The 16,149-nt window shown below is 42.1% G+C and overlaps 2 pseudogenes across 1 annotated transcript; both read left to right on the forward strand.

Annotated features, from left to right (window-relative positions):
* Positions 1-416: 416 nt before the first annotated feature.
* LOC117625343 lies at positions 417-2,552 on the forward strand (annotated as a pseudogene). The gene has a single exon (XR_004585426.1). The product of XR_004585426.1 is annotated as an L-type lectin-domain containing receptor kinase IX.1-like (transcript).
* A 10,020-nt stretch (positions 2,553-12,572) lies between these two features.
* On the forward strand, positions 12,573-15,993 carry LOC117625344 (annotated as a pseudogene).
* Positions 15,994-16,149: the final 156 nt, after the last annotated feature.

Below are 16,149 nucleotides of genomic sequence, written 5' to 3' on the forward strand. Positions count from 1 at the left end.
GTCCATGTTGAATGAAAAGTGATACTTGTGGAATTCTATTATGATCCTTTGCATTCTTTTTCTTCAAAGAAACATGGGCGTAGGTGAGATTTGAAGAATAGAAAAAAGATATCCCCGTGGTCCTCCTCTCCTTCCTCGCTGCTTCCAGTCTTGGAAAAGTGCTTCATGGACTCAACAATATTCTCAAGTCTTTCATTCAGCAACCAAAATTTTTCGATTTCAATTCCAAAAACGTATTTCACATGTTATATAAACGTTAGAAAATTTCATAAAAACCCGCCACATCACTCGCATCACAATGAAGGTTCGATTTCAATTCCAAAACTAATTATCTGTATATTTTAGATGACAAACATTTGTGCACGTTAATTATAAGTACCATACTCTCTCTTCTCTCTTCTCTTTTCTCTTCCAAAATGGTCGCAAAGTACTCAACAAAGCTTCACTTTCTTCTTCTTCTTCTTCTTCTGTTAACCCGTTCTGCAACTCCATTAAACTTAGTTTCTCCAGCTTCAGTGGCAGTTATTACCCCACCATACTCACAAAAGGGGATGCCTTTTTCGAGGGCGGATTCCTCCGCCTCACCAAAAGCGGGGAAGACCAGCTAAAGAACGGCAGCGCCGGCCGAGCCACCTACAGCCAACCCTTCCTCCTCCACGAAAAGGCCACCGGAAAACTCGCGGACTTCACCACTAGTTTCGACTTCGCCATCGACTCGCTCAAACAATCCACCTACGGGGACGGCCTCGCCTTCTTCATAGCCCCAAGCGGGTCCTTCCTCCTCAACGACACAGAACCAGCAGGTGGTAACAATCTCGGCCTCCCCGTCAACTTCGCATCTCCAAACGACACCGCTTTCGTGGCGGTGGAGTTTGACATCTACGCGTATTCAACGACCGACCCCCCGTACGATCACGTGGGCATCGACGTCAACTCTCTCAACTCTACCATTTTCAGACGTTGGAAAGGAGGTATTATGGAAGGAAAAACAAATAATGCTACCATTAGTTACAATTCCACTTCAAAAAACCTGAGTGTTGCCTTCACTACTTTTGCACCCGATTCGAATGTTACACAAGAGATGACACATTTTTCTGACATTATTGATCTGAAACAGTACTTGCCCGACTTGGTCGTTGTCGGGTTCTCTGCTTCAACCGGTAACTATATTTCTCTGAATAAGATCATCTCATGGAATTTCAGTTCAACTTCACTAGGTGATCGTGATACTAATTCTAACCGCAAGTCAGGAAATAAGAGTATAGGACTAGCAGTTGGGTTGGGGATTGGTGGCTGTGCTGTGTTGTTCGGTGGGTTGGGTTTGGGTTGGTTCATCATGTGGAAGAAGAGGGAAAGAGCTAGGGAAAGTAGTGATGAAGATCATACTATGGTTCATGAATTGATTGATGACGAATTTGAAAATGGGGCTGGCCCGAGGAAGTTTTCGTATAGCGAATTGGCTCGGGCCACGAGTAATTTTGAGGAGGGAGAAAAGCTTGGGGAGGGAGGATTCGGTGGGGTTTATAAAGGTTTTATACCTGACTTGAACTCATATGTTGCTGTTAAGAGAATCTTGAGTAGTTCTAAACAAGGACCGAAGGAGTATGCATCCGAAGTAAAGATCATCAGTCGACTTAGGCATCGCAATCTTGTGCAACTGATTGGCTGGTGCCACGAAAGAAAATTCTTACTTGTGTACGAGCTCATGCCGAATGGGAGCTTAGATTCTCATTTGTTTAAAGAACAAAGCTTGTTAACTTGGGAGGCAAGATACAAAATTGCTCAAGGTTTGGCCTCTGGGTTGTTCTATCTACATGAAGAGTGGGAGCAATGTGTGCTGCATAGGGATATTAAATCGAGCAATGTTATGTTAGATTCAAATTTCAACGCAAAACTTGGGGATTTTGGGTTAGCTAGACTTGTGGACCACGGAAAACAGTCGCAAACCACAATCTTGGCTGGAACCATGGGTTACATGGCTCCGGATTATCTCAACACCGGAAAGGCTAGCAAAGAATCAGATGTCTACAGCTTCGGAGTTGTTGCTTTGGAAATAGCATGCGGGAGAAAACCCATCGATCCAAAGTTTGGAAGTATTCAAAGCAATATGGTTGAGTGGGTTTGGGAGCTTTACGGAGAAGATAGAGTCAATGAAGCAGCTGACCCAAAACTATGTGGGGATTTTGATAAGAAACAAATGGAGTGCTTGATGATTGTTGGGTTGTGGTGTGCTCATCCAGACTACAACATGAGGCCTTCAATACAACAAGCAATTCAAGTGCTTAACTTCGAGGTACCGTTGCCGAATCTCCCATCAAAGATGCCGGTGGCCGTCTATTTTGCTCCTCCGAAATCACTCTCAATGTTGTTTAGAGATATTAGTGATTCTCAAGGAGGCCAAACTGAGTTGTCTTCAGGCCAAACTAACTCCTCACAGTTCAGCGCACCTTCTTCTACCACAAATTCTCATCCAAAAATTTCACTTGGGTAAGAAAGAAGCCTAACTAAATAATTTTGATTCTAAACTTTTTAAATTTTTTGTAATTCCACTGTTTTGTCCTCTACAAGATTATGCATTTCACTCTTTGTTTTGATAATATACAAATTCAATGTAATGTTGTATCAATTTAGTTACACACTAAGAAATGATATATTTCTATACACGTTTATATTTTAAAACCATCATAAAGCAGTCCTACCCTGTATGTCTTTCCTAAAGACCGGACGCGCTGAAAAACCTCACCTACTCAACTTTCTTCACATTTGATTCACACTTATTGATATGATGTGTACAATCATCATCGTAACTTTATGAATGAACGCGTTAAGCAAAATCGTCAAAACTTTTTACGTTATTAATAATTCTCGAATTTGTGGGGGCCTCTGTGTGTTGACATGTATCTCTTGCTCTGTTTGCCTGTGACTTACCAGGAGACGAGACATTAGGATCCTCGTTTCATTTTCACAAATCCCACTCATCCAACTGCCAATTACATTTTGTCATAAAAAAAGAAAAGAAAAAAAAATCAATAAACACAAAACGTGTGGGCTTCACTAGTTAACCACTTCAAATTTAGGTTGACCACTATATATACCCTAAATGATTAACAATATCAATAAATAGGATCAAATTTGAAGACAACTGAGTGGAAGTGAAATATTCACAAACGCATCATGTTAGATGCCATACAAGTCGCAGAGTCCGCACATTAGTTTTTACTTTTTAGATTTCTTCCTCTGTGAGGCTCTGTGAAGTCGCACAGTCTGCACATCCTCGGCATTGAATATTTTGTTAGTCATATATAGCTACAAACTTGTAGTATTGATGGGTCTAATCCCATTTTTTATTTTTTATATTTTATTTAGTATAAATGACAGTCTAAAAACTACAAGGTAGGGAGATTTCTCTCACACACACACACAACTATAATGCCCTGAAGATTCGAACTTGAAACCTCTAGTCTGCAAGTTGATGCATTTCCACTGAGCTGGACCTCTATTCCAATTTTCTTAGTTGATCTTCTTTGAGTTTGACCAGATCATATTTTGGCATTTTTGTGTGAGGAAAGACATCTTGATATCAACATATGACAATGCCAACGGGATCTAGCCGAGTGAAAAAGTGCTTTGACTTGTAGACCAGATGTCTCATGTTTGAATTCTTACGACATCATAATTGCGTGTATGTGTGAGAAATCCTCCCTCCATGTCACACCCCGGATCGGCTCCGCCGTAGCGCGATATTGTCCGCTTTGGGCCTGGCTACATTCTCACCAGCCCGCACGGTTTTGTTTCTGGGAGCTCACGAAGCAACTTCCCAGGGTGGTCACCCATCCTGGGTGACAGGACCCGACCCAATTTCCACTTTGAAATTCGAGCCAAGTCCTGTGCGTGTCCGACACCTGGCGAATGTCGGGCACAATTGACCTTTTTGCCCTCTTACTTCAATTTCTCTTTAATATTCCCTTAGACTTCTGCCGAAAATTCGGCAGAGTTTCCCCTGTATTTTGACCAATCCCAAAATTTTCACCTGTAAACGATCTCAAAAATTTCCACCCAACTGCCAGAATAGAATAAACCAAAATTTGCCAGATTCAAATTTTCCCAAAAACTCGATATCAGAGCCATTTTCTAAAGTTCACGGGGTTTCAGGAAAAATTTCTACAACTTTACCCGACTTTGAAGCGTGGAGGTTAAGAGAGGCCCGGTGGTGGATCCTATGCACTTCTACAACCTGGGGGCGAAAAACAAGTTTTAAACTGTGAGTGGACAAAAAGTGAGATTCTTAAAATCAAGCTAGAATATAATACCCCCATTTTGAAATAACTAGGGATATTTATATATCAAAAATTTAACTATATCACCAGATAAAAGATTCTCCCAGCATGAATTAGTATACTAATGAAGAAACTTACATAATCGATCTGATATAAAGATATTACTGCCTGGAAGAATCAAAGAACTGGTATACTGAATAAAAATACCAAAAATACACCTGTGCAATCACCGAGAAACCAATATAAAATGCCTGAAAATCATCCTTGAATAAAAGAAAGCTCAAAATCCTTTAAAACTTCGCTCGAATGAATTTACTAATAAAAATGAGTAAACAATATCTGCAGTAAAAGCTTTAAAATCCTTTAAAACGGCCACCTAATTGTACCCCTGTTACTTCCGTCAATTCCCTGGCAGGTCTCGGGCGTCACACAGGCTACCCGAGCCGCAAACTGGCGAAATCAGGGGATTATGATCAATCTGTCCCGCCGGCCGATTCCTCGATGACACCAAGTCAACTCGAGTCGCTCTGGCAGGATGCGGGGGACCGTAGTCAGCCTGATCCGCAATCCTGGCAGGTCTCGGGGACATAAAGTCAGCCGAGCCGCAATCCTGGCAGGTCTCGGGACAGCAAGTCTGCCGAGCCGCAAATCCTGGCACTCACGGTCCGAGCGTCCCCGAAACTCGTGAGGCAAGTCAAGTGCTCTGACTGAACTATAATCAGACTGGATGTCCGTAGACATCGGTCCGACTCTGGGTAATCACCATAAAGAAAAACGGGTACGAGGTGGTTTTAAAATAAAGTCCTTGTAAAAAGAAATCTCTGAATAATAATTGTAAAACTCAAGTCGTGCTGCGGTTTCAACTGTTTTGAAATTCAACCTCTGTTTCTATAACTGGTAAATAAGCAGCACCGACTTATAAAACTATTACTGTAATTATCGCATTCGAAACCATAATAAAACTTACTCAAGATCAAATAAGGAAATTTATTCGAATAAACTTATTTATAAAAACTCGTTTATATAAAAATCAATATAAAATCAATTATAAAATCTTATTTACGGAAAACCTCAACATAACTCATTTAATAAAATAATGCCTGAAAGAAAGTCCACTCACAGATGGGCCGAGCTAATTTGACCCTTTGAAGGTTCCTCCTGCTGATCGGCTGGACCTCTGATGCCTGATTATCAAGAATAGTAAATCACTAAACCGCTGAATAAAGGAATTAATTTAAACACCCTGCCTCCGGCTCCTAGAAATACGTGCGTTCAAATTCAAATTCTTCCTAAACCCACAATAGCCCTTTTCAGACACTTGGACCAGTTTTAAAAGGTCCAATGCTCAGCTAAGCGATACCCTGCCCGATCGGCCAAACCGGGACCCCGTGGGTCCACGGTCTCTGATGGCCAATCTAGGGTTCCCTGAAGGTTTCTCATAGGATGGGAACCATGTTCTGCGAATTTGGTCCGAATCGGACGGTCGGATTGACCAAAATCGCGTTATCCGCTTAAACCCCTAACCCTAGCCCCAGGGTTTGCGATTCCGGAGTATCCGGGACTCCGATTCACAATCCGTCGAATCCTACGCGATCCTGGAGTCACGTAGACCGACATATCCAAAATTCAGCGCGATCCAACGATTACACGACACTGCACCCACGGATCGCGCGATATGAAAAATTCGTTCGGGGCTCAAACGGACTCCGAATCGAGATCCGCGAAATCTCACGCGCTCGTGACGACACGAGGACCTCAAAACTGGCCAGAGCAGTGCCACCACCCTGTGCCACGCGCCGCCACACGCGCGGGACAGATCGGGTGTCCAAAGCGATTTCGGGTGGCCGAAAAATCTCGGAACCAAGACTCCAAACTCCTACCCTAGGTAAAACACCCTATTTGGAGTCACTTTTGTTCTTGGACCACCCCCAAAAAGTGGCCGGAAACAGTAGTTTTGAAGGGCCAAAGTTTCGGCCAAACTTCAAGTCGAAAATCGAGTGATCTAGAGATGAAATCGCTCAAAGCCCAGCCTACCCTCAGTTAGAGCATGAAAAATAGGTGAAGATCCATACCTCACTCGAAAGATTTGGTGAAGAAATGAGGGAGATATTCGAACTGGAAGTTCGGGTGGCATTCGGACGAACCGTCGGCTTCCATGGCAGATTCCGGCCGATTCTGACCACGGCAGCGGCGGAGGTAGGTCGGGAAATGTCGGCCGTCGTGTGCTGGTTCGTTTGGCACCAGTCTCGGAGATCAGCTCCAAGCGAGGCGGCCGGTGCGACGTCGGGAAGGGAGGAAGGTCGCGGGCGAGGGCAGCTGCGGGAGGAGAGAGAGAGCTGACGGGGGAGAGGAGAGAGAGTGATATAAATATCTGACTTTTTGACCAAATTGCCATTTTGCCCCTCGCGGTTTTTAGACCATAACTTCTTCGTTACGGCTCCGATTCGGGTCTACTCCGTGTCTACGAATTCCTCTCGCCGCGCTCTACGGAATGGCGTAGGCGAAAGTCCCAAATTCTTTCTCGATCAAAACGTCAAATTTTCCCCCTTAAAATAATGCGAGGGCAATTTGGTCATTTCGCTAAAAGATATTTTCTTTACTTTTTAGATATTTTCTTCCTTTTTGGATATTTTGTTATGGGTTCTTACAATCTACCCCCCTTATAAAAATTTCGTCCTCGAAATTTACTTCTCTGTGATACCAAACGGGGAAGGATTTCTCTTGCATCTACAACTCAGGTTATTACGCTGTAAACTACCATTGAAAGCTAATTACCTTCCTTGCCACTCCTGGATTACTTAGAATCTTTTTCTGCTTAATTCAATCAGATTCTTTACTTCCTACGATACTTCCAGATTTCAAGGAACCTTGCTTAACATTCTTTCTTCGTACTTGGGTAATTCATGCTATGTCTCGAGTGAGGCATCTATTGGAGACATATGGTCCCAAAGAAATCCAACAACGGCCACTTAAGGCATATTTTCAAACCAGCATCCTTTTTCCCCAAATCATTCTGAAATAGTAGTAGATTATGTCTCCATAACCTTCCAACAACTGTCACTTAAGGTACTAAACTGAAATCAAAGCTCAAAAGCTTCTTTTACCTAAGTCCAGCTAAAACTTAACTTGAGTTTCTACTTTTAAACTGTAAAGATTGGTGTCCCGCTAGCAGGGTCCAGAAGGGTACCTACCACATCGGCACACTAGGGCAACTTCTCCTGTTAGAGCCTACCAACACCTGTCTTTCAATACTTTTTGACTACACCAACCTTAAAACCATTTGCAATATTACCATCCTAGCTGGTTTCTCTACTGACCCTAGACCCAATTCGATGGCTTCCAAACCTGCGACCATTCGATGATGGAAAACTGTAATCACCACTGTAGTATCCTTCTTGATCTCTTCCTGATTAAGATTATCTTTCTCCAAATACTGTGTACAAAGTGCAACCCATAGGCTGCCCCTTATCTGACTGGAACAGACATCACCACACACTAATCACAATACCTGGGATGGAGGCTTTTTAACTTTAAAGCAACCAGGTACTACTTCTTACTTTCCGATTTCTAATAGTAGAACGTATTCGGGTTTAACCATTATTCTCTATCCTGCTGCAAAAACTCCTGCATTCACACCTTCTGTAGATTCATGAATGAGATTGCCTATCATATTCTGTTCCCAAACTGCTTACTTCGTATGTGTCAGAAGATTTTAACATCACTTCTTAACCAAATCCTGCCCAAAACTTTATTTTCCTGTGGAACAACCATGATTTCTATGACCTGCTATATTCCTTCAACTCAATCTTCTTTTATTATTGAATTCTGTTTACTTGATCCACCCATCCCGCGGATGGATCCCTGGCCGTCTATAGCCTGAGCTAACATCTCCAGGGTCTACTGAGTGTTAGGATTTCCCCGCCTACTAGGTACAGTAGATACGGCTCCTTACAAACCTCTTACATGAGATTACTCTGCCGGTTCAGATACCGACGCACCTCCTGTCTGATTTGGAAATTTCATCCCTTTACATCGGGATAACTATCTAATTTTCCCACGGATACCACCACCATTTGGGCCCAACTTGAGAAGAGAACAAGGATGCACAGAGTGCGAAGTCTACAGGAAGTAAAACCTATGCTCTGATACCAAATTGACAGGACCCGACCCAATTTCCACTTTGAAATTCGAGCCAAGTCCTGTGCATGTCCGACACCTGGCGAATGTCGGGCACAATTGACCTTTTTGCCCTCTTACTTCAATTTCTCTTTAATATTCCCTTAGACTTCTGCCGAAAATTCGGCAGAGTTTCCCCTGTATTTTGACCAATCCCAAAATTTTCACCTGTAAACGATCTCAAAAATTTCCACCCAACTGCCAGAATAGAATAAACCAAAATTTGCCAGATTCAAATTTTCCAAAAAACTCGATATCAGAGCCATTTTCTAAAGTTCACGGGGTTTCAGGAAAAATTTCTACAACTTTACCTGACTTTGAAGCGTGGAGGTTAAGAGAGGCCCGGTGGTGGATCCTATGCACTTCTACAACCTGGAGGCGAAAAACAAGTTTTAAACTGTGAGTGGACAAAAAGTGAGATTCTTAAAATCAAGCTAGAATATAATACCCCCATTTTGAAATAACTAGGGATATTTATATATCAAAAATTTAACTATATCACCAGATAAAAGATTCTACCAGCATGAATTAGTATACTAATGAAGAAACTTACATAATCGATCTGATATAATAGATATTACTGCCTGGAAGAATCAAAGAACTGGTATACTGAATAAAAATACCAAAAAAATACACATGTGCAATCATTGAGAAACCAATATAAAATGCCTGAAAATCATCCTTGAATAAAAGAAAGCTCAAAATCCTTTAAAACTTCGCTCGAATGAATTTACTAATAAAAATGAGTAAACAATATCTGCTGTAAAAGCTTTAAAATCCTTTAAAACTGCCACCTAATTGTACCCCTGTTACTTCCGTCAATTCCCTGGCAGGTCTCGGGCGTCACACAGGCTACCCGAGCCGCAAACTGGTGAAATCAGGGGACTATGATCGGCCTGTCCCGCCGGCAGATTCCTCGATGACACCAAGTCAACTCGAGTCGCTCTGGCAGGATGCGGGGGACCGTAGTCAGCCTGATCCGCAATCCTGGCAGGTCTCGGGGACATAAAGTCAGCCGAGCCGCAATCCTGGCAGGTCTCGGGACACCAAGTCTGCCGAGCAGCAAATCCTGGCACTCACGGTCCGAGCGTCCCCGAAACTCGTGAGGCAAGTCAAGTGCACTGACTGAACTTTAATCAGACTGGATGTCCGTAGACATCGGTCCGACTCTGGGTAATCACCATAAAGAAAAACGGGTACGAGGTGGTTTTAAAATAAAGTCCTTGTAAAAAGAAATCTTTGAATAATAACTGTAAAACTCAAGTCGTGCTGCGGTTTCAACTGTTTTGAAATTCAACCTCTGTTTCTATAACTGGTAAATAAGCAGCACCGACTTATAAAACTATTCCTGTAATTATCGTATTCGAAACCATAATAAAACTTACTCAAGATCAAATAAGGAAATTTATTCGAATAAACTTATTTATAAAAACTCGTTTATATAAAAATCAATATAAAATCAATTATAAAATCTTATTTACGGAAAACCTCAACATAACTCATTTAATAAAATAATGCCTGAAAGAAAGTCCACTCACAGATGGGCCGAGCTAATTTGACCCTTTGAAGGTTCCTCCTGCTGATCGGCTGGACCTCTGATGCCTGATTATCAAGAATAGTAAATCACTAAACCGCTGAATAAAGGAATTAATTTAAACACCCTGCCCCCGACTCCTAGAAATACGTGCGTTCAAATTCAAATTCTTCCTAAACCCACAATAGCCCTTTTCAGACACTTGGACCAGTTTTAAAAGGTCCAATGCTCAGCTAAGTGATACCCTGCCCGATCGGCCAACCCGGGACCCCGTGGGTCCACGGTCTCTGATGGCCAATCTAGGGTTCCCTGAAGGTTTCTCATAGGATGGGAACCATGTTCTGCTAATTTGGTCCGAATCGGACGGTCGGATTGACCAAAATCGCGTTATCGCTTAAAACCCTAACCCTAGCCCCAGGGTTCGCGATTCCGGAGTATCCGGTACTCCGATTCACAATCCGTCGAATCCTACGCGATCCTGGAGTCACGTAGACCGACATATCCAAAATTCAGCGCGATCCAACGATTACACGACACTGCACCCACGGATCGCTCGATATGGAAAATCCGTTCGGGGCTCAAACGGACTCCGAATCGAGATCCGCGAAATCCCACGCGCTCGTGACGACACGAGGACCTCAAAACTGGCCAGAGCCATGCCACTACCCTGGCCCACGCGCCGCCACACGCGCGGGGCAGATCGGGTGCCCAAAGCGATTCGGGTGTGCCGAAAAATCGTGGAACCGAGACTCCAAACTCCTACCCTAGGTAAAACACCCCATTTGGAGTCACGTTTGTTCTTGGACCACCCCCAAAAAGTGGCCGGAAACAGTAGTTTCGAAGGGCCAAAGTTTCGGCCAAATTTCAAATTGTAAATCGAACAACCTAGAGATTGAATTGATCTAAACCCAGATAACCAGCAGATAGAGCACGAAAAATAGATGAAAATCCATACCTCACTCGACTGATTTGGTTGAGAAACGGAGGAGATCGAGCGGCTGGAAGTTCGGATGGCATTCGGACGAACCGTCGACTTCCATGGCAGATTCCGGCCGATTCCGGCCACGGCAGCGGCGGAGGTGGGTAGGGAAACGTCGGCCGTCGTGTGCTGGTTCGTTTGGCACCGGTCTCGGAGATCAACTCCAAGCGAGGCGACCGGTGCGACTTCGGGAAGGGAGGAAGGTCGCGGGCGAGGGCAGCTGCGGGGGAGAGAGAGAGCTGACGGGGGAGAGGAGAGAGAGAGCTTTAAAAATCTGACTTTTTGACCAAATTACCATTTTGCCCCTCGCGGTTTTTAGACCATAACTTCTTCGTTACGGGTCCGATTCGGGTCTACTCCGTGTCTACGAATTCCTCTCGCCGCGCTCTATGCAATGGCGTAGGCGAAAGTCCCAAATTCTTTCTCGATCAAAACGTCAAATTTTCCCCCTTAAAAATAATGCGAGGGCAATTTGGTCATTTCGCTAAAAGATATTTTCTTTACTTTTTAGATATTTTCTTCCTTTTTGGATATTTTGTTCTGGGTTCTTACACTGGGATTGCTCCAGCCTCCAACTCGCTTAACTTTGGAGTTCCTACGAACCCGAAGCCAGTGAGCTCCCAAAAGGCCTCACGCTATGAGGATGCGAGGTGTGCCATATAAGGCACATCACCCCCTCTCCGTTTGGTCGATGTGGGATCTCACAATCCACCCCCCTTAAGGGATCCGACGTCCTCGTCGGCACACTCGCACCACACGGCAGAGTGGCTCTGATACCAAACTGTCACACCCCGGACCGGCTCCGCAGTAGCGCGATATTGTCCGCTTTGGGCCTGGCTACATTCTCACCAGCCCGCACGGTTTTGTTTCTGGGAGCTCACTAAGCAACTTCCCAGGGTGGTCACCCATCCTGGGATTGCTCCAGCCTCCAACTCGCTTAACTTTGGAGTTCCTACGAACCCGAAGCCAGTGAGCTCCCAAAAGGCCTCACGCTATGAGGATGCGAGTTGTGTCATATAAGGCACATCACCCCCTCTCCGTTTGGTCGATGTGGGATCTCACACTCCACTCTTGTTTAGACTATCACTTATACTATAAAAAAAAGAAAAAAAAAAGATGACAATAGATTTAAGAACCAAAAAGAAAAACAAAATTACGAGTTGCTACTTTACATGCACTACTATTATTAGGCAAACCTAGCACATTTCTTAAATTAAGTGTTTCATTTAATGTACACTATCACTTTTCTTGTTTAATTTCTTGTGATTGTGTTTAAATTCAGTGTTCTTAACATATTCAAACTAGATTTGCTTATAAACTATCAAGTTCTCGTGAGAACGACCTCGTATTTACAAATCTATACTCTAATAGATTCGTACTCTTGTGAGTATTTTTAATTGGATAGTTAGCGTATTAATTTATGCCTGTTATCAATGTAACATTGCTACTTTACATGCACTACTATTATTAGGCAAACCTAGCACATTTCTTAACTAGTACCTTATGAATTGTAAAGAAACTTGTAGCTCAAATAGTTAAAAATTCTAAAAACGCTTTTTGACAACTGAAAACGTTTGGTAGAAAATCTTATAAGTATTTTTAGGTGATGGAATTTGATATCTATAATGATATAAAGAGTCATACATTGGGGACCCTACTTTCCAACATGTGGTATTGACATCAACTCTCTCAAGTCTATTACCAATAGTACATGGGATGGTGGTATTATGAATGGACAAGAAAATGGTGCTACCATTAGTTATAATTCTACCTCGCAAACTCTTCTGGTTGCCTTCACTACCATTCTAAATGGTACCCAAGTGAGTAGTTATCTAAATCAGAGAGTTGATTAGAGCTACTTGCCGGATAGGGTTATTGTTGGGTTCTCTGCTGCCACGGGTGCTAAATTTGCTGTGCATATGATCACCTCTTGGAATTTTAACTCTTCTCCCGATGATGACAATGGAACGAGCGGAGTGAACTCGGTAGTTCCTCTAACAAGCACTAGTTCTCAACAAGGACAACGAGCGGTTGCATTGGGTGTTGGTGGATGCATTGCCTTGGTTGGAGCTTTATGCTTTGTTTGCTTCATCCTGGGGTGGAACAAGCGGAAAACAGCAGGAGAAAGTGAGGAAGATCCCTGCTGAATGATTCCATTGACGAATTTGAAAAGTGAATGCCCAGGAAGTTTTCCTACACGGAGTTGGCTCGTGCAACGAGAAATTTTGAGGAGGGAGAAAAGCTTGGAGAGGGAGGGTTTGGTGCGGTTTATAGAGGCTTCTTAAAAGGCTTGAACTCATATGTCGCTATTAAGAGAATGTCTAAGGGGTCTAAACAAGGACGAAAGGAGTATGCGTCTTAAGTAAGAATCATCAGTCGTCTTAGGCATCGGAATCTAGTGCAGCTCATTGGTTGGTGCCATGAGAAAAGAGAACTCCTACTTGTTTACGAGTTCATGCCCAACTGCAGTTTAGATTTTCATCTATTCAAAGCAAAAAACTTGTTAACTTGGGAGGTAAGGTACAAAATTGTTCAAGGTTTAGCCTCCGGCTTGTTATATCTACACGAAGAATGGGAACAATGTGTACTCCACAGAGATATCAAATCTAGCAACATTATGTTGGCTTCAAATTTCAACCCAAAATTTGGAGATTTCGGATTAGCTCGACTTGTGGACCATGAAAAACAACCAGAAACGACGAGGAATGTGGCTGGAACAAGGGTGGAATCAGCAAGGAATCAGATTGTTGAAAATACTAATGCCCATTCGTGACAAAAAGATCCAAAAGGTTCCAGAAGAATCATTATTGGTGGAAGAACCTAGATTGTGGAGAAAAGAATAAGGAGGTGGAGCATGATGGCTAAACAATAGCCACAAAAATAATATTGTAAAATATAGAAGTTTCTAGTATAAGCCACACACTTGTGGCTGGAGTAAAAGAAACCAAGTCGGTGGACTTGGTGATTTCGGCTACTCTCATCTATAAAAGGACTTGTAGCCTTCCAAAGCAAAGTGGAGTGAACCAATCAACTCCCAATCTATGTGGGTGTAAACAAGGCAACTCACAAACTATTACAGCAATTCCACTCATTTACTTTTGTCATGGTAAAAAAAGGACTAGGGCAACTACTATTTATGTGAATAGTGGCTGCCTTTGCAAAAAGCAATGTATGTTTTCACCAGTTGCTATGGCAAAGGACAAATATTATTCATTTTTTTATTTTTTTCACAAATTTTTTTACCTAAACAATTAATTTGGATAATATTTTCAGATAAGATTTTCGAGTTCGTACGTGTCAATATTTATTATAAAATTTATATCTTAATCAGATAAAATTTTCGGATAAGATGATAAATAAAAATACAATTTAAAAGTGAATAAAATATTGAGTAAAAAGTGAATAATAGTAAAAGTAGAAGAAAATGTATGAGGATTTAGTGTTGAAAGTGAAGAGTATTGGTAGGCACTGGCGGATTCAGAAATTTTTTAGCGGAGTTGCAATATTGACTAAGTATGAAAAATGGTTTTTCAGAATAATCATTTTCTCAAGATAATTTTTGGCGGCTTTTATTCCTTACACTTCAAATAAGAAAACTTGATTTTATGGGATTTTATTATGAAGTATATATTGACTTAATAAGCCATCACTTTTAGCATAAATCGTATTTTGCACTAAAACCGAATTTTCATATTTTGATTTGGTGGGAATTTAATTTTCTAGTATTTTTATTTGAATCCAAATGGGGGTACTTCCTTATTTACATTGTAAATTGAGTAATATAAAAATAAATAAAAGTAAAAGGACAAAGACATTTACTTAAATGTTGAAAATGGAAATAAGGTAATTTGATTCCACTGTTGGTAGGTATTTATAGAAAACAAATTCCAGAATTTTTTGGTATTTTTTTCATAATTTTATAACAAAAAAAAAAAAAAAAGCCCAGCCGTTGGATAGGAGGAGAGCAGTCGATCGAAGCGCCCAAACGACGACACCTGTCTTCTAGCTTTGGTGGCACACGCTGACGTCATCTCCCCCCTCAGGCGAGATCTGCCTTCGGGCCAGTCCGTCTTCGTGGGTCCCACCTCCAGCTCGGGCAAAAGTGGCCCGCTAGAACTGGCTTTTTGGCTTGGACTCCCCCCAGCCTCGAGCTTGGGCTCCTCGCTAGAGTTTCTCTTAGGGAGCAAAAAAGCAACCCAACCCAAGTCATATGGAACAAAAAGAACTCTCAAACTAATGGAGCCAAAAGCTACTCAAAGAAAGCTATGTTGAGAGCCAATAAGCTCACTAATCTAAGTGAAGGGTCAAATAGTCCAAATTATTATAAATCAAGTGTAATGGCCAGTAAGCAAATATGCTAAGAGCATGTCCAACGCTGCTGGCTTGCCCGGGCAGGAGAGGGCCTAGGCCCAGCTTTTGTCTCCAGCGCACAAAGGCAAGACTAGGCAATTGATGGGGGCCACAAGCCTGGGCAGGCCCAAAGGCAAATCTTGCCTGAAGTTATTGATGACGTCAGCAACTAAATTTAAAAAGAAAATATCAAAATTTTCAGAATTTTTTTATATATAAATACCTAGTCCTATTTTTCATTTTTCATGCTAAAATTAATGTTTTCCTCTACAATATAACGCAGATGTCTACAGCTTCGGAGTTGTTGCTTTGGAAATATCCTGCGGAAGGAAACCTGTTGATCCTAAGTTGACAAGTAATCAAGTCAGTAGGGTGGACTGGGTTTGGGAGCTTTATGCAGAAGGGAAGCAGCCGACCCAAAACTATGTGGAGATTTTGATGAGAAGCAAATGGAGTGTTTATTGGTTGTTGGTTGTTGGCTTAGATTTGAAGTTCCACTGCCCATTCCCTCATCAAACATGTCCATGGTGGTGGAGACCTATTCTGCTCCTCCAACATCACTCCCAGTGCATTCTTGTTATAGTGCTACTGGTCGTTCCAACAGAGACGTCAGTGAAACGAACCCCTCAGGCTATGATTTCAATACCAATACCTCACAGTTCAACACATTCACATGAACTTCTACTTCTACAGACTACATTGATTTATCTTCCTCTTCTTCTCTACTTTTCCTTTTTCTTTCAATTAAAAAATAATTAATTGGTATTTTGTTTTGAGTTTCTTAGAAGAAAAAAATTATTTTAAAGATGAGAGATTTACTATTATACCCAATA

The sequence above is a fragment of the Prunus dulcis genome, chromosome 4 (genome assembly GCF_902201215.1).
Source record: "Prunus dulcis chromosome 4, ALMONDv2, whole genome shotgun sequence".
Classification (NCBI taxonomy): Eukaryota; Viridiplantae; Streptophyta; class Magnoliopsida; order Rosales; family Rosaceae; genus Prunus; species Prunus dulcis.